The sequence below is a fragment of the Polypterus senegalus genome, chromosome 9 (genome assembly GCF_016835505.1).
Source record: "Polypterus senegalus isolate Bchr_013 chromosome 9, ASM1683550v1, whole genome shotgun sequence".
Taxonomy (NCBI): Eukaryota; Metazoa; Chordata; class Cladistia; order Polypteriformes; family Polypteridae; genus Polypterus; species Polypterus senegalus.
The window spans coordinates 97,385,227-97,403,867 of NC_053162.1; positions in this window are offsets into that span (position 1 = coordinate 97,385,227).

Genomic DNA, 18,641 nt, shown 5'->3' on the forward strand with positions numbered 1-18,641 from the left:
CTGGTGGGATTTCCGGGTAAGACCTGCAGAGAACTCAGAAAGAGCGTCAGCGTACCCGCCCCTGGGCAGATGTATAAACAGTATTGTCTAAGCCCTTCAGCTGCTTCCCATGCACACGTGTGTGACAAGACTCCCCCCTCAGCCCAGACCCGTCGGGTCGGGCGACCTGCACCGAGAGGTCGTGGGCCGGGAGAGGGCATCGGCGTTGGCATGAAGGGACCCCTGTCGATGAGCGAGCGTATATTTGTACTGCTGCAGGTCAAGAAACCACCTCGTGACCCGCGGATTGACTCCCTGTGAAGGGCCATCCACTTTAAAGGCGCATGATCCGTCACCAGAGTGAACACGCGACCCAAGAGGTAGTACCGCAGCTGCGTCACCGCCCATTTGATCGCCAAAGCCTCCTTCTCCACCGCCGCGTACCTGGTCTCCCGGTCCAACAGTTTCCGGCTCAGGTACATAGCGGGGTGTTCAACACCGCCGACGCTTTGGCTCAACACGGCTCCCAAGCCTGTGTCCGGCGTCCGTCTGGAGGACAAAGGGAGAGAAGTTAGGGAGATTAAGATAGGTGCTGAAGTCAGAGCCCTTTTAAGTCACTGAATGCAGCCCCGCTTTATCAGACCATACCACCGTATTAGGAGCTCTTTTCTTTGTCAAGTCGGTCAAGGGCGCGCTCTCGGAGAAGCGAGGCACAAACCGGCGGTAGTACCCGCCAAACCGAGAAAGGATTGGACTTGCCGCTTGGTTTGCGGACGGGGCCAGGCCATTATGGCTTGCAACTTGGAACACTGTGGCCTCACAGTACCCCGGCCCACTAGGTAGCCCAAATATTTGGCTTCTCTCAACCCAAGTAACATTTCTTGGGGTTGATCGAGCCCGCCTCTCCCAATGTCCGTAATACTGCTGTGACCTGCTGTATGTGCTCCTTCCAGGTGCTGGAATAGATGACAACGTCATCCAGATAGGCAGCACAGAGCGAGTTATGGGGCGGAGCACTTTGTCCACCAGGCGCTGAAAAGTCGCAGGCCCGTGTAACCGAATGGAAGGACACGATACTGCCAGTGTCCGCTAGGAGTGCTAAACGCGGTTTTTCCTTGCGGACTCCGTTAAAGGAACCTGCCAGTACCCCTTTGTCATGTCAAGTGTAGTCAAGAATTTGGCTGGTCCCAGTCTCGAGGAGGTCGCCCACGCGAGGCATGGGATAAGCATCAAATCGGAAACTTGGTTGAGCCGACGGAAGTCATTGCAAAACCTCCAACTGCCGTCAGGCTTAGCAATCAAGGCGATGGGGCTGGACCAGGGACTACTACTTTCCTCGATCACTCCTAGTGCCAGCATTCGCTTGATTTCCAGTTCCACTTCTACTTTCTTTGCCTCCGAGTCTGTAGGGTCGCTCACGGACGATCACCCCGGTCAGTCACTATGTGTGCGCAATCAGAGAGGTCCGACCTGGCTGTTCACTTACCACCTCTGGGACCGGCGGATAGCTGCTTGAGCTCCTGTCTCTGTCTGGGAGATAGCTGTTGCGAAATTAAGGGCACTTACTTCGCGAAGAGAGCAGGGCTGTCGGAGGAGGGATCGGGATCCCTCTCCTTCCACGGTTTCAGCAGGTTTACATGATATATTCGCTCAGCTGGTGGCGATTGGGCTGTTTCACCAAATAGTCGACCAATCCCTTCCTCTCCTTAATTTCGTAGGGGCCTAGCCAATGTGCGAGCAGTTTAGAGTGTGAAGTAGGAACCAATACCATGACGCGATCCCCGGTTGGAACTCCCGGAGAGTCGTACACGGTCATACAGGCGGGCCTGTGCTGATTGTGCCTCCTCGATATGACTTTTAGTATAGGTCTTATTACATCAAATCTATCGCGCAATTGGGCGATATACTCCAAAATGTTAGTGGAGGGCTGTGCCTCCCCTTCCCAGCCCTCTTTTAAAATATCTAATAAGCCCGGGGCTGTCTTCCGTATAGTAATTCAAAGGGAGAGAACCCGTAGAGGCTTGAGGACTTCCGGTAGGCAAAGAGGACAAGGGGAGGAGTTGGTCCCAATTCCTCCCATCCTTGCTGACTACCTTACGTAGCATTTGCTTGAGAGTTTGATTGAATCTCTCCACTAGCCCATCGGTTTGAGGATGATACACGAGGTTTTAAATGCTTTATTTTCAGTAACTTGGCAGTCTCCTTGAGCGTTTCCGAGGTGAAAGGCGTTCCTTGGTCCGTCAGGACTTCTCTAGGAATGCCCACCGTGAAAAGACTCCTACTAGTTCCGTGCAATATTTTTAGTGGTAGCCGGCGCAATGGAGCGGCTTCAGGGAATCGGGTTGCATAATCCACGAGGGCAGTATATATTTATATCCTCGGGCTGAGGGCTCCAGGGTCCTACTATATCCACCCCAATCCTGTCAAAGGGAGCGTCAATAAGGGGAAGGGGAATCAGAGGAGCACGGTCCTTCCTAGGAATTTGCCGCAGTTGACACTCCGGGCAGGAAATGCAAAAGCGGAACCTCCTCATTAATCCCGGCCAAAAAGCGGAGCTTAATGCGCTCTAATGTTTTATCGGGCGAGATGGCCTCCAAGAAGGTGAGAGTGGGCTAACTTCGCAAACCTGCGCCCGTAGGTCAGCGGGACTAGCAACAACTTCCGGACCTTCCCCTCATGTTCAGCAACCCGATACAATAATTCATTATCCATGACAAAGTGAGGTCCCTGTGGCATGGGCAAATGCGTCGTTGGCGTTAACGAGAACCACTGCATTCTTTATGTGCTTCAGAGAGTCGTCATTCCACTGTTCTCTCTTGAAAGAAGCGGAGTCGCTCTAAACTGAAAGTGCAACTCAGAGAGCGGGTCGGTCTGACCTCAAGGCGGAGAATCCTCCCTCGCTGCGGGCGCTAGTGGATGGCGTAGTAGCCCGCGACGGTCCGGGAGTATCTTCGTCACTCTCTTGGCCTACCGCCCCACTCCCTGTCGGCTGATTACGGTGTGGAAGCAGCTTGAGATGAGTCTTTATCATCTATACGAGGCCAAAAGCTTTTCGGGAATGCTTTCTAAACTACGCGTTACTGTCAGACCAGTCCGCCCGAGGATTACGGAAGCGGAGGATCCGGGTGTACCGCTTCGTAAGCCGAAGGGTTCCTCCGAGACATACGTAACACCGGGCGGTATTATGCGGCGGATATCTCCGTGTATACATTTTAGACTGGTCTTTTTTAATCCATTGTTGCGGTAGAACAAAGCGGCGAGCAACGACAGACACGTTACTGCGGAATCAAACAGCGCTGTTACCATATGTCCATTAATAATAAGCTCTCCGTATGTTTATCCGCCAGGGATTGCTAAGGGCACACAAACAACCCGCCATTGTCCCCTACGGTCCGCCTTGTTCCCGACAGGTCGCAAGCCAGGCGGCCCGGCGACTTCGAACAGGCTCTGGATTGCGTGGAAGGGACTGTTTTGTAGGACATAACTCGGGTAGTCCACAGAGCGGCTGGTCTGCCCTCCGGGTTTCACAGCCGGCCTCTGGGGTTGCAAGAGCTGTAGCAGCTCGTCCAGGGAAAGGAATTCTCCCCAGGCGGCTGGGCAAATTCCTGGGGTATTCGCTGTAGCAGCAAAAACAGGCCACTTGCTGCACTATTTGCAAGGGGTCAAATCAAATGGCGTAGCCACTCACCCACCTGTTGCCAGAGATCCATAGCCTGCTCTGACAGGCCTTTGTTGGGTTAAACTCCCAGTCTATTATATTCTTTACCTGCCGGCCTGGGGACAGCCCATCGTTAACAGGGACCTTGGTCCCGATGGGCTTCGGCTTTCCTACCCAGAAGAGCATACTGAGCCACTCGTGTGTTTCCCCAGAAGCCAGCCCACGCCTGTGGGTCCCCTCTACCTTCTCCACGAGATGGGTTGGTAGCCCCGGGTTATGCTCGTGGAGCAGAGCCTGCACCGCGTCCTTCCTGACCCTCCGGCGCACTCCCTGCCCCGAAACTCGGCCCCGGTACTCACCCACCTGGTTCCTTGAAGGTCCGTGTCCCGGGTTCTTCGGGGACACCATCCTGCCGACTACGCCACTGTAATAACTGGAGACCAGAGGCGTGAAAAGGTTTGGGGCAGCCACCCGTTTAATCGGTTTCCGGCTGCAATAGAATTTGAGACATTTCAAAACAGTTGTTTACACAACAGAGTCCAAGACAGAACTGCCTGCCTAAGCAAAGGCAGTGAGCTTTATAGCTCAGAGGGCGGAAATGATGTCGTCCTCTGGGCGGAACTGGAAGTGACATCACCCTTGGGGCGGAACCGGAAGTGACCTCATTCTTGGGGCGGAACCGGAGGTGGTGTGTCCTTCCTGGAAATGGCGGCTCCTGGTGGGATTTCCCGGGTAAGACCTGCAGAGAACTCAGAAAGAGCGTCAGCGTACCCGCCCTGGGCAGATGTATAAACAGTATTGTCTAAGCCCTTCAGCTGCTTCCCATGCACGTGTGTGACAATATATATATATATATATATATATATATATATATATATATATATATATATATATATATATATATATATATATATATATATATATATATATATTGTGGAAAGCAGCCCGGACACAGACAGGCAGACACCAATGGTTTACAACCACACATGCCTTCCCTGTTTACAATGTCCAACAGCACACAACCCAGTGCCTCAGCATTAAGCACCCTCAAGTCCAGGCCTCACACAAATGCCTCTCTTCACCGCCTCTACTCCTCTCCTCCAGGCTTCATCCTCTTCCACCCGACTCCAGCTGACGAATGGAGGGAGGCGCCCCCTTATATGTTCACCCAGACATGCTCCAGGTGCCTCCCAATGAACTTCCGCCGGCACTTCCTGGTGTTTGGCGGAAGTGCTGGCTGAGCACCCGGAAGCACTCTGGGTGTCCCTGGTAATCCTTCTGCCAGCACTTCCAGCTGTGGCGGAAGTGCTGATGTTGAGGGCTCTTCAGGCATCTCGGCGCCCCCCAGGCGGTGACCACGGGCCCCTATAGGGTGGAGCTTCCATGCTCTGTTTCCGTGGTCCCCATACCAACAAGGGCGGCTGACCTCTCGTGGTCCGGAGGAGGTGTAATCCATCTTCTGGTCCTTCCAGGCATCCCAGCTGGGTAATGCCCCCAGCCGCTCACCACAATATATATATACAGTATTGGTTTTTATAAAGCTCCAAGCAGAAAGGGCAAGGCCAGCTTTGGGCTCTGAAGCCAAGTGTGTTGCCTTCACTCAGTGCCTTCTGAAGTGGTGGGTGTAAACAGAGAGACAGCTAGTGTGAGTGCACCATCTCATACTGGAGTGGTATTGCTTACTCCAGCAGACCTAGGAAGATGATCCCCAGGTGACTATATAGATATATACAGTATATTTATATATGCTTTATGTTGATGGATGACTTGAAACTGGCTCTTTGTGAATAAGTGTGGGTTTATATGAGAATGGGCTCCCTTCTAGTGCAGATTCCTGCTTCACACCTGATAGTACCAGGTTAGGCTCCTATTTCCAAAACCTAGTCACAGAAGTGGATGGATGGAAAATCTCACATCACAAAAGACATCAAAAATTAACTAGTGACAGCTAACAGACCCACTGTTATTCATACGTTTAGTGTCATATAAAGCCTGCTTGGATGTGATGTGCTGAACTCGACTTGTCACTTAATCCAGTGTTGCAGAAGCCCCTTCGAACAAGATGGAGTAAAGAGAACACTGTTTAAGAAGTAAAACCTGAAATTGGCTGTAAAGGGCTTAATGACAAGTGAAAAGCAAATTGGACAGAACTGTAATTACTTGTCAGTAAATTAAGACCAAAAAATAAACTATCATCTTGGAATTGTACTTCATATATAATGGTAGAGTTTTATTGATGAGAGTTTGTTTTGTTTCATAAGATCCATTGAGTTCATTGTGTGTTTTCCAGTTGTCCCATTAAATGTTCATGACTGTGTTTTTATTTTTATAATGTACCTAACCTTCTTGATGTGGAGCGTTCTTAATTTTTGTTTTAATCAGTATATAATGTTCTTAATATCTTTGTGATTGGAAGTGCCGGTAATATTTTTTAAATTGCAGTTATTTATCACTCATAAAATTCTGAAAATATTATAAATTATCTCCAGATGATTATATTGCTTATGTAAATATGGCATAGTGATAAGGTAAGGGATTCTGTAAATTTTAACCAATAACAGACAGCCCCTGAAATATAACATCTTCCAACTGACCTGGGCTCTTTTTTGTTAAATTCTTTGTAAGGCTTAACAGAGATGGTTTAATATAAAAATTGAAATCTTTGTTGTCCCCTGTCACACTGGCACCTCATTCCATTACTATTCTATGAGCGCTGAGGTCCTCAAGTTGCACGATTAGCCAGCTGGTTTCATTTTCACTTGAGATCTTTAACAGGAGGTGTTACTGGAGACAAGATAGCTTGTCTGCTCCTTGGTTTTTCAACCACCTTTAAGAGACAAGGAGGAAATCACCAGTGAGTGGCATGAAAATTCATTTATAAGTGAAAACAAATAGACTTATGATGCATAGAATACTTAAAGGAATCAGATGAGCACCATGGGCCATGCTAAACACTCACAAAGCTGGTAAGTTGTGCTTGTCATTGCTTTATTATATATATTTATAAAGTAACAGAAATGTCTGCTCAATTTTTTGCATGTTTCTGTATTTTGCCGTATTATGAAACATACACATCCTAAACAAAGCAAGTTAGCTGGACACTCTGAGTTGGATCCAGATAAGTTGGCTGGAATTGAGTGTCCACCACAAAAGATCAATGTCCTGCAATTGAAGACAGAAGAATTAGCAATTTTTAGTTGGTTTAAATTATCTGAACATCTACAGCTTTAGATTTCCTGCATCTTTAGGAAATATGTGGTCTGTGGTAACAAGAAGGAGTTAGAGTTGAATGGCTATATGGTATGTTTAAAAAAGAAATTTGAGAGGAGCAGTATGTTGGCATAGTAAGTAGTGTACAGTAGCACAAGTCCACAGACTCCAGGCTGCACACTGCCTGTTTTGAGTTTACACAGTCTCCCCGTGTCTCCTTGCACGATAGATTACTTGGCCACTTTAAATGAGCGAGTAGGGGTGCGTTCTGGAGTGTGTCCTGCAGTGGATTTGTTTCTCTGCCTTGCCCCCAGTCCTGTTGGGATGGCTTCCATTTCTCTGCAAACATTCAAAGAGCTAAACAGGTTCAGATCAACAAAGAGAAGCACAATACATTATTTATAACATTTAAGACCCCTAGGTGATGCTGAATCTGCACCTGCAATCTAGAGAAATGCATTAAAAGGAAAACAAGCATGCAACAATACAGCCACAAAATGGAAAGTTATTAAGGAATTTTATATTTGAGGACCATTCACAGTAGCCTAAATTATTAAACCCACCCTTAATCTGAAACTAAAACAGAAAAATGCCCATAACAGTCTAAATATATGCTAGTAAAAATATTTTTACCTTCAAAACACTGATGTTTTGCTATAATATTTATACACATTATATATAATATAAAGTGTACCTTCAGAAAGAATTCAGATCCCTTCACATTTTTGCACAGTTTACTATGTTGCAGTCTTACACTAAAATAGTTTAATAGTTTTTCCCTCATCAAACAACACTCAGAATGACAAAACAAAAATGGCATTTTAGAAATTAATTAAAAATAAAAAGTGAAAAATCACATTGACATTGAAAAGTGGCTCAGGAGCATCCCATCAGCTGATCATCAATGAAATGTTTCTTTACCTTGTTTGGAGTCTACCTGTGATCAATTGATTGCCTATGATTATGACAGGCACAGACCTGTGTACAGATGGTCCCACAGTTCAGCAGAAAACAAGCCATGAGGTTGAAGGAATTTCCTGCAGAGCGTAGAGACTAGACAGATCTGGGGTAGGCTACAAAAATGTCTGCAGTGGTCTCTGTAATTCTTAAATGGAAGAAGTCTGGAACAACCACAGCTCTTCCTAGAACTGACTACCTAGCCAAACCAAGCAATTGAAGAGGACATTCTTGATAAGAGACGTGACCAAGAACCTGATGGTCAATCTGACTGAGCTCCAAAGAAGCGGTGTGAAGATGGGAGAAGCTTCCAGTTGGACAGCCACCACTGCAGCACTCCAATAATTGGGGTTTTATGACAGAGTGGGGAGATGACAAATAAAAGCCTACTTGGAGTTTGCAAAAGACACCTAAAGGACTCTCAAACTATCAGAAATAAGATTCTCTGGTCTGATGAAACCAAGATTGAACTCTTTGGTCTCGATTCTAAGCATCACGTCTGGAGGAAATCAAACATTACCTGTGCAATATCATGCCAGTGATGAAGCATAGTGGTGGCAGCATCAACCTGTGGAGTTGCTGTTCAGTGGTAAGAACTAGCAAACTGGTCTGGGTTGTGGGAATGCAGAAAAGAGCAAAGTACAGAGATATCCTTAATGAAAACAGGTGCAGAGCACTGGGCTGAGGATTCAGTCAATGATTCAAAAGCACAAAGCAGACAGCACAAGAGTGGCTTAGGAACAACTCTGTGAACGTAATGTCCTTGAGTTGCCAAGCCAGAGCCCAAATCTGGACTTAGTTGAACATGTCTGGAGAGACCTGAAGGTAACTGTCCACTGACGGTCTCCATCCCGCTTGACAGAGCTGGAGAGAATCTGTAGAGAAGATTGGCAAAAAATTCCAAAATATAGATGTGTGAAGCTTGTCACGTCATACCGAAGAAGACTCCAGACCGCAATCGCTGTGGGAAAGGTGTTTTGACGATAAACTAATTAAAAGATCTGAATACTTGTGTAAATGTGATATTTCACTTTTTATTTTTAATAACTCTGTGGAATAATTTGAAGTCCTATTTTACATTGGTATTCTGAAGTGTTGAATGTTGCTTGATAAGGCAAAAAAATGAATTTAAATGACTAGCACAAGGCTGCAACATAACAAAATGTGTAAAATGAGAAGGGGTCTGAATACTTTCGGAAAACACTGTATTAACACTACTATATATAGTATACATATATATGAGATATTTATTATATATGTACAGATAGAGAGAGAGAGAGAGGCACAAAGGGAGTGAGTCCACTGCAAAGAAGAAACCCCCTCACAATGAGAAGCCGGATCAGTTATTTGCATCAATCGAGTTCTCCTTTGGCTCATCTTGTTCAGATGGCAGCTTTCTTCACTTCATGTGATGTGCATGAGTTTGCTTCCCGGGAGTCCAAATACAAATCAATACAGAATGTGTTTGTGTACGTTGTTTCATACAATATTATTTTATAAGCCTGCAATTGTTAACAAAATTCATGAAATTATGTGAGCAGGAAGTGTCAAATATGAAGCGTCAGTTTCTTCCCATATCCTGTAGACATTCATTTTAAGTTTGGAGTCATCCTCATTTGGACCAGTGTGATTGTGAGTGGGTTCTGTGGTAGACTGATGTCCTGTCCAGGATTAGTGATTAGAACACTTACAAGGTAGATTGAACTTCCTGTGAGCCAGTAATGGAAACATATGCTCACTAAACAGGCTTATGGATAATAGAAATCACGTTAGTTACTAATGATGTTTCACAGCCAAGAGATGGTATTTTGTGCTTCCTGGGCTATCAGATTCCCTCCATGCTTTCATGGTGATTGGTGTTATTTAATAACCCTATTGAACAAGTGCCATTACATCATTGCCTGATTTTTTACCTTACACTCATTGCTGCAGTTACAGACACTGACATCTCAGACCCCTAATGGAGTATTTATAGAAAATGGATTGATGGCAATTATTACAACCATATCCCAACCATAATTGTTGGCTGTAATTCAATAATTAATTCATGCACAGAAATTGTTGCCTTCCATTTATGTTAAATAGTTTCTACTTTGTTTTTTTCAGCGTTTTTAACAAATTTGTGTGTGTAGGTGTGCTAATTCTGTATTTAGTAATTTGCAAAATCTGGGTTTTCATTTAACCTGACAATCTGCTCCTGCACTCAGTGAAGAGTGCTATACAAAAACAAATGGGACTGCATTTAATTGAATTAGCTGTTTGAGTCTCCATTCCCTATCATGCATTTTCACACCCATGTTTTCCAGTTAGTGTCATGGGACCTCCTGGATTCACAACAGGAATCCCAGCTGTCTGCTGTGCCCGTATAAACAACCACACAGTGAAATGATTTGGATTGATCAATCAGCCAGAAAACATCTCACTACATTATGTGAGGAAACCAAATACAAATATGGAGAGAAAATGAAACAGCCTATAAGAGACCTTCAGTTCAACTATGGTTAAAGAGCTCAGGGTACAGTGGTGATATCTATGTCACTTTGGTGAGATATTCTATGCATTTTTAAGTTTTATGTAAACAGAAATATGTTCATTACTATGAGTGCGGCATGGTGGTGCAGCGTTTGGAGGGATCACTTTCCAGGCAGATGTCTGACAGTTGGAATTTGCACAGGGTACTTGTTTCCATGTGTGTGATTTTCTTTTTAAGGTACTCCTCACAAATCCCAAAGACCTGCATGTTCTGTATATTGGCATCTCTAAATTGTCTTTGCCTGGGTTAGCTCCTGCCTTGCAGCATCTTGTCAGTACATAATGGATTAAGCCAGTTCAGAAAACAGATGAGTGGAATGACAAATGGATGACTGCTGTGACACACGTTTTAACAAGCCAGATACCAATTCAGGCAAATTAAGTAAAAAGGCTATTTTTTCCTTTTTTTCTTACTTCTGTTTATTCATTTCAAACAGATGCTGTATCATTGCCATGACTCCAAAGGGCAAAAAAATCCATAACCTATCGTCTGCTCTGAGGATAATCTTCTGGGAGTCCAAGATTAGCGGTACATTCCATCAAACAGTAAACTGCATGTCCATATGAATAACTCCGGTTTCTATTTTACATTGTTTATTTTTGAATCAGAGCAAAATGTCCCAGGAACTGATGACTGCTGGCAAGTTTAAACAGAAAAGCAACCTTATGCCAGTACTGAACCTACTGAGGTGTTAAACACGTTTTCCTTCATTTTTAAGACCTTCATCATCATGCAGCGTTCTTTTCTTATTAATATACAATGCAATACAACCGCACATCTTTTGGGCATTTTTGATCATAAATGATGGTAACATGTAGACTGGGGTCTCGGTGTAAAGTTAAATAGGAAGGCACAAATTGCTAATCCTCTTGGAACCGCTTAGTCAGCACAGACCCCGAGAGACAGCCTGTCCTGAATGCCTTGTAGGTCACTCTAAATCAACGCATCCTAAGTGCTGGAAACATGCATTATTTACGATTAAGCTCATAGCATATCAATTCATTTAAAATAACATTGGCTACTGCAGGACTGGCAGCAAATTCAACTCCTGATTAAATAATGAAAAGGAAGGCCTTAATTACCATCACTCCACGAATGGAGAAACTTACTGCTTTAATGATTTCATTCACTCTTTCGCAGCTGAAGATGATCTATAAAGTTTTCCAGACATATACAATTAAGAAGAATTTAAGCTCATTAATTGCTTATTTTTGTAACACTTTCACCTCACTTCAGGGTTCATCCTGATCATATTGTGTCAACTTAGACCAATTCAATTCAATATCTACTCTATATACAGTAAATAAAATCCTAAGCCTTAAAGTGCAACGATTTTGTGCAACGATTTTATGTGACATTTTTATATCACATTTTTTTGTCACGCTTTAAATCGGGTTTATTTTAAAAACCTACATATACAGTATATGTGTGGTATCATTCTTTTCAGAATTTATCAAACTTTAATGTGATGTTGTTAGATTTTCAGATTCTTATTCCGTTTTTACATTATAAACTTTGTGCCAAGAGATTTAACCACTGGGCCAGAAATAAAAGACAAAGAGCAGGACAGCTGCTGAACAGGCCTTTAAATGTTCAAAGTGTTGTGCGAGATGCAGCAAGCCAGCAGCTGATCGAGCAAAGAGGAGGTAAAAAAAAAACTGTATTTGTTTCCCATTGTATCTCCATTTAAGAAGGGGCTTCAGAGAAGAAACTGCGACTCCTTGGGGTGCGTTCAGCCCACCTCTTCACAACGCGAGTGGCAGAGACGTGAATTGCTGGAATGTAGTGCAGGCCGGGCGGGGGGAGGGGGGTTTGTTTGGCAAGCAAAGCGAGCAAGGGGCAAACCCCTTAGTAATTCTATATAACCCATTTCACTTATGATGCTGAGAATAATAGGCATGTCTAAAAAATATATAAAATTTATTATTCATTATAATCTATAATAATAAAAGGCAAAGCCCTCACTGACTGACTGACTGACTCACTCACTGACTCACTCACTGACTCATCACTAATTCTCCAACTTCCCATGTAGGTAGAAAGCTGACCCCATCTTCACAAAATTTGGTAGGTGGCTTTCCTGCGCTAACCAAAACCGGTGTACGTACTTATTTCGGTGGTATGACGCCACTGTCGGCCGCCATATTAAATTTTCCAAACGTCACTAATTCTCCAACTTCCCGTGTAGGTAGAAGGCTGAAATTTGGCAGGCCCATTCCTGACAGCTTACTTACAAAAATTAAGCATGTTTCATTTTGAAATTCTACGCGTAACGGTCATAACGGTCAACAACGTCCGCCATATTGAACTTTCTTATTCATGGCCCCATCTTCACGAAATATGGTAGGCGGCTTTCCTGCGCTAACTGAAACCAATGTACATACTTATTTCGGTGGTATGACGCCACTGTCAGCTGCCATATTGAACTTTCTAACGTCACTAATTCTCCAACTTCCCGTGTAGGTAGAAGGCTGAAATTTGGTACTTATTTCGGTGGTATGATGCCACTGTTGGCCGCCATATTGAACTTTTAATGGAAACCAATGTCCGTACTTATTTTGTTGGTATGACACCACTGTCGGCCGCCATATTGAACTTTCCAACGTCACTAATTCTCCAACTTCCCGTGGATGTAGAAGGCTGAAATTTGGCAGGCTCATTCCTTACAGCTTATTTACAAAGGTTTAGCAGGTTTCATTTCAAAATTCTACGCGTAATGGTCATAACGGTCAACAACGTACGCCATGTTGAACTTTCTTATTTATGGTCCAAATTTCTCGAAATTTGGTGGGCGGCTTCCCTGAGCTAACCGAAACCAATGTACGTACTTATTTCGGTGGTATGATGCCCCTGTCGGCCTCCATATTGAACTTTTCAACAATCTTTGTTACTTATGGGCCCATCTTCAAGAAATTTGGTACACGGGTTCCCAACGCTAACTGAATCCTACTTACGTACATATATATACGTCCATAACCTGCAGCTCGGTCGCTGTGTGAGGCGGCGTTGAGTCCCCCATCCCAACGCCTCCCACATTGTTGGCTGCCTGCCTATATAAGACCGTCCGTCACTCCGGTCTCTACATTCCCTTCTTTGCTTCGCCACGGGATTCACGTCTCCCTAATGATAACTACAGCCTTTTTGTTTAATCCACAGCTTCTCCGCTGTTTCATTGTTTGTTTATTACAATTATAGTTATTGTGTAGGTATTTTACACTTACTTTACATTGCTCAGGTACCCATTTCCTTTATCATTCCAACCCCCATTACCATGTCTATCGAGATGATCATATTGCATGGCCATATCAGGCTCACTCTTGATATCCGGAGGAACATTGTGTCTTATGTATTGAATGACTGGGACAGGTTCAAGGTGTGGACTGATGACGGTACAGGAGATAATTATACTACACAGGAGCACTAGAAGAGTGAAATGCTTAAGCCCTTCACCTATGGTTCTGCATGTGAGTTGATGGTTGCCACTGAATTGTTCGGTTGTTGCTAATATATATAAGTGTACCGAAATGGCCAAATATTTTACACCTTTCGACAACCGCCAATGCCTCTTAAACATCTTAGATTCACAGGTGCCGATTTCAGTAGTGGACACTTTGATGTTTATGAATGTTTAAATTCTCAAAAGCTGGATGTGATTTTATCGATGAAACCAGTTGTATGCTTACAACGCTTGACAGATGCCAAATGTCACTTCAACACAACAAATCCTGCAAATACTGTCGTAATTGAAACAAACCATGAAGCTCAAAGCGATTATGACAGCAGCAATCCAAGCTGTGAGAGTTGAGACAAGATTACTGTTCACATGGCCAACTGTACGTTGCATCCTTAAGAGTAAGCTCAGTGCACAGCTTGGTCATGTTACAACCGGAGGGCCGAACTGACAACATGGTATACAAAGAGATCCTTAACAAATAATTATTGGCATATTTTCCCTCAGTTTTAAAAGGTTTAATTTTTTTCTTAATAAAAATTTTTAATGCAGTACTTCGCCGCTGCGAAGCGTGGGTATTTTGCTAGTTTACAATAAAAGATGGTTAGCAGCCATGGTACAATTTTTAGTATATGACAAAGATCGTTAGGCAGAGTGCTTTGGATAAATATGAAATAGCACCAAATTACAAAAATATCAGATATAAATATTGTGAGACTTGCCCAGACACCACCAGTCGGAGACCACATCTTTATCAACTGTACACATTTATTTATCACCACCAAATACAGGAATCACAGTCCCGAACACCAAACAATGCACTCAGCAAATAAATCACCATAATTAGAGTTCTCTGTCACAGTCCTTGGCCACCTGTCTCCTCCTGGAAGCTTTGTCCTGCTCCCACTCCCAACTCAAGCTCCATGACTGTAGAAAGGCAGCCCCCTTTTATTCCCACCCGGATGTGCTCCAGGTGGCTGATGATGACCTTCTGGCGGGACTTCCTGGTGTGGCGGAAGTGCTGCCCTTTGCACCGGACGCACTGAGGGCATCACTGGTAATGCATCAAATGCTGGGATGTTGACTGTTCAATGCAAGTGAAGGAAAATGGTTTATGTGGGGTCCAAGACAATGAGAATTGCTTTCTTTAGGTATCTCTTGTCATAATTGTCCTGTACAGACGGACGGTTGGCTCCTCTGATGAATGAAGACATTTGAACAACACCCATCTCTCTGGAACAGTGCAGCTGCCATGGCAGACTGTTATGCAGCTATTCAGTGGGCTTCTCAACCTTTATTTTCTTTAATGGTCTGCCAATGTACCACGACAATACTGTATGTGAGAGCCCCAGCACAGGCCATGCTATCTTCCCTCTTGTAACTCTTGCTGCAGTCTTCACAGCAACTTGAATTTATTACCAAAAGTATATTTGCTGATAGTGCTATCACACTGCATGTTTTTTAAACCATAATACAAAAATAATAAGCAATTTGAAGAACAGCCTGTATGTTTTTATTAAATAAAAGTTGGTTTACCAGTTGCGTGAATTTTGTAATTGTAAAAAATAACAAGTAGGCATTTTTAGGGATAAATAATGACCCCTAATTACTGAGATACAGAGTTTGTCACTGAAGATATTTTTCACAACAAAAAAAAGTATTCATCACTCACTCAGCTTAAGTAACCCTTTTTAAATTAAGCATAAAAATGATTGCATATTTCTTTCTGAAATAAAAAATCAAATGTAATTGTTAAAATGTAGAATTATTTGCTGCAGACATTTCTTCTACAGAAGTTACTTGGTTATGCTCTGGATTCAACACTGAAGCATTTCCATCAACGGCTGTCATATTTAATACAACTAGAAATGTAAATGCATTTTCTCTCCACATACATCAGTCAAGTCAGCAGAAGAGTCAAAAGCACCATGTAGGGCAGCGGCAGCAGTCAGGTAAGCCATAGAAAAGTGGCCAGCCATTTCACTGGTGCAGCTTTAAATTCAGCTCTGAAAATTGTGCACAGCAGCTGCGGCAGCGGGATGTGTGTGAAGACCCGCTACCGTTTCCTTCATGAGACTGTCACATATTTAATTCTTTATGGCAATGTGGCATGTCACCTTCTTTTTACTTTTTCTTGCTAGGTCAATTGAGAAGCACTGCTCTATGCTACACATCTGTAAACATTAATAGGGATCTTAGAGGATGGACTGAGTTTCCACAGCCTTATCATAAAGTTGAGGTTGTATTGAGTGAGCATGAGAGAGCCCTCTGAGATGTGGATCCCTAAGAAATTAAAGCTACTCACTTGTTCCAAACACTATGAGCAGCACATTCCCATTCTAACTGCGATGCACTGTGCTGTACAGATAAATGTGATAGACCACTAAATCCCCAAATGTCTGTGTAAATGAGGGGAGTCTGTCCAAAGTCTGATGCAGACACTGAGGATCCACGTTACCAAATGCAAATGTAATTTAGCTAAACTAGAAACGGATAGAGTGTATGAATGAACTTCACTTTAAAGGGGGTCTTTGAGATAACATCCATGCGCCGTATGGAACGTGTTTTGAATGTGGATGACATGGGTCACTTTTAAAACATCCCATAATTATTTTCAGCCATTTTGGGGATCCCCTGGAAGTTTGCTAGTGCCCCATATTGGTCCACTGTCACCCCACCCCTTCATTTGAGAAGCACTGCTTTATGCTACACATCTGTAAACATTAATAGGTATCTTAGAGGATGGACTGAGTTTCCACAGCCTTATCATAAAGTTGAGGTTGTATTGAGTGAGCATGAGAGAGCCCTCTGAGATGTGGATCCCTAAGAAATTAAAGCTACTCACTTGTTCCAAACACTTGAATTGAGGTCAACAGCAGCACAGCCCTCCAAGTCTATTGAAGTCTACAGTCGGTTTTATACGAGGTGTGGCAGAAAAGTAATGAGACAGATTTTTTATTTACCAAAGTTTTTATTTTTTTCAAACATTAATGTTATCCCCTTCAAAGTAGTTCCCTTGGGCAGCTACACACCGATGGAGACGTTGTTCCCACTGTTGGTAGCAGCGCTGGAAGTCTTCAACCGGTATGGTCTTCAGCATGTCCGTTACACTCTTTTGGATGTTTTCTAAAGTCCTGAAATGACGTCCTTTGAGGACATTTTTCAGTTTAGGAAAAGGAAAAAGTCACACGGACTGAGGTCAGGTGAATAAGGGGGCTGGGGAACCACAGGAATGCCTTTTGAGGTCAAAAATTCTGTTATGGAGAGGGCAGTGTGACATGGGGCGTTGTCATAATGGAGCATCCATTTGTCTGCAATGTCTGGTCTCACGTGAATGACCCTTTTTCTGAGCCTTTCAAGGACGTCTTTATAAAAATTCTCCAAGCTTAACACAAACTTTAATGGCACAACGTTGCTCCGAATTCCGCTGTTCCATTTTGCGTGATGCACACCAAAAACACAACTTCGCTAATAGCAGTCACAAAAATTACTTAGTTAACGGAAGGAGTTGAAACTCACACTGAGCTATGGGAGGGTACTGATACACGTGCTCTATCAAGGACAACAGCGCAGTGTTGCCAGACCGCTTGCAGTGTTGCCAGTCTCATTACTTTACTGCCACACCTCGTATACATAGTATGATGAAAACTAAACAGCAAAGGACATCACACAAAAACATGCAAAATATGAAATGGAAAAATATAAATACGTAAATGTTATGTATTGAACATGTTGTTATTTAGTGCTAAAAATTAAATTATAAAGTACAAAGAGACCAGCTGGCTAATTAGAACAGAGAAACTCACTTTCACAGACTTCAGTTGCCCCTGATAAAACAAGCAACAAGCATCCCACTATCATTTTCAGCAAGGCCATGGCACAGTAAGGCATCAACAGCTCTGACACTGGGTTCATGTCTGAAGGGTAATGAGACAGAGGTCCTGTTCCAATGCCATTAGGGATGGTGGCACACAATATCTGGCATCCAAGCATTGGATTCTTTTCTTAAAACAAAAAATGAACATTAGAGGCTTTGGCAATCAGATATGACTGCTTCTTTTGGTTTTCCGGCTCTTGCTTACACCTTACTAAAGGTCCCCTGGTCAACTACCTATTAGTCCTATTATTCCCAGTATACCAGTTCTTTGCTTGGGGATCATATCATCAGCAGTGATTGTCTGGCATATCTTGAGTTCATCTTGAGATCCTGTGATCTGATGGGAATGCTTGAGAGATGATCACAAACAAGGTGGGCAGAAAACCAAACAAGATGGTTAAATGATAAGTTTGGCATTTTTCAAGTTGAAGTTTTTCCTTTATAAACATGGCCTATATGCATTTGCCATGCAAAATTGTGCTCTAAAGTTAAGTGCTTTCTATAAATTTAAAAAAATATATCTTCTCCACTCTGGTACTTTACATTGGAGGGTATGGGGCATGGAGAAAAATGTAAAAGCTTGTCAAATACATCATTTGTTCAAGCCAAGTCACCTTTCAAGTATTGATCTGTGCCTTCTGTGTTTCCGATGCATGTTTGTGACAACAAAAGGGACGTGGAAATAATCATTTACACATACTCCTGGTAATTTTTTTCATAGTAAATGTTTTCTATTTACTTGTTTGAATTCTCATGTAAAACTGGAAGTACATCAAAACAAAACCAACCATGTCGCACAAAACGTTTAATCTGATTTGGTCTGTTAGGAGGAAACAGTTTCCCGGTGGAGTGAAAGGTGGTTGCGCATGAAGTCTAAATACTGCGCTATTGCGCACAGCTGGTCTTCTTTGAAAATTGTGGAATCTCATAATATTGTTTTTTTTTTAATTCAGAAATGTATAAATTATTTTATGAT